We start from the raw sequence: 954 nt of genomic DNA on the forward strand, positions 1-954 counted from the left end.
CCAATACTAAGCATTTTCTATATGGAAACATAATTTCCTTATTCCTCTGATTCCTCTGATTCCCCAATACTCAGATTTGTCAGGATGATATTTCATGAATTATTTATTACTTTGAAGTTTATATGACAGGGAAAAAGCTCAGCAAGAAGGATGGGGACTAACGGATGTGTATTCAAGTAAACACAGGGAAAAGGTGACCAAGAATATTTCTGTTCAGCTGGGATTTTTTTTGCTACTGTTGGCAGGGGATATATATCTTCTTTTTTCAAAATTTTCTTCCCCAGTAATGTATGACTTGTAGCTGTAGCTGCCCTTGCTTTTTCCCCAGAGCACTGGACCACAGAGGAAATCTTGGTCCCCACAGCCCAGGGCTGGTGCAAGGCAGCAGGTGATGGGATGGATGCAGCGTGCCCTGTAACACGGCTCTTCTGGTCCATGATGGAGCATCAGGCTCTTTGCTGATGGAAATCCAGCATAGTTCAGGTTTGAGACCAGAGCGTAGCCGTTCATGTGGGGACACCCGGTTCGTTTGGTGTGGTTACCTCATGCTGACAGCCTTTACTTTAATAAATTCAGAACAGGCTGCCTAAACAGCTAACAGGGGGACCCGACAGCCTCGCTTTCTCCGTGTGATTTCTCGGCTCACATCCTCTGCTTTCTCCCCAACTCCCACACGGAATCTGGGCTCTTGTCCTCAGCTGTGGTTTATGACAGTTTTGAGTCCATACTGAGCAATTCCTCTCACCGCCCGCCCAGATATGTCCCTTCTCCCAAGGCATTCGATCACACCTTGAAACTGCCGCCTGTGTTCTCTTGTCTTCTCTGACAGCTCTTACAATAACAAATGAGAATTACATTCTTGACAAACAGTCCACCCCAGGAGATCTGACTGCCGGCCGAGTTTGGCTTCAAAATCCTGGTGGTGGCCATGGGTAGGCAGCCGCCCCATCGACA

This window comes from Charadrius vociferus, unplaced genomic scaffold, assembly GCF_000708025.1.
Source record: "Charadrius vociferus isolate BGI_N301 unplaced genomic scaffold, ASM70802v2 scaffold400, whole genome shotgun sequence".
NCBI classification, from domain to species: Eukaryota; Metazoa; Chordata; class Aves; order Charadriiformes; family Charadriidae; genus Charadrius; species Charadrius vociferus.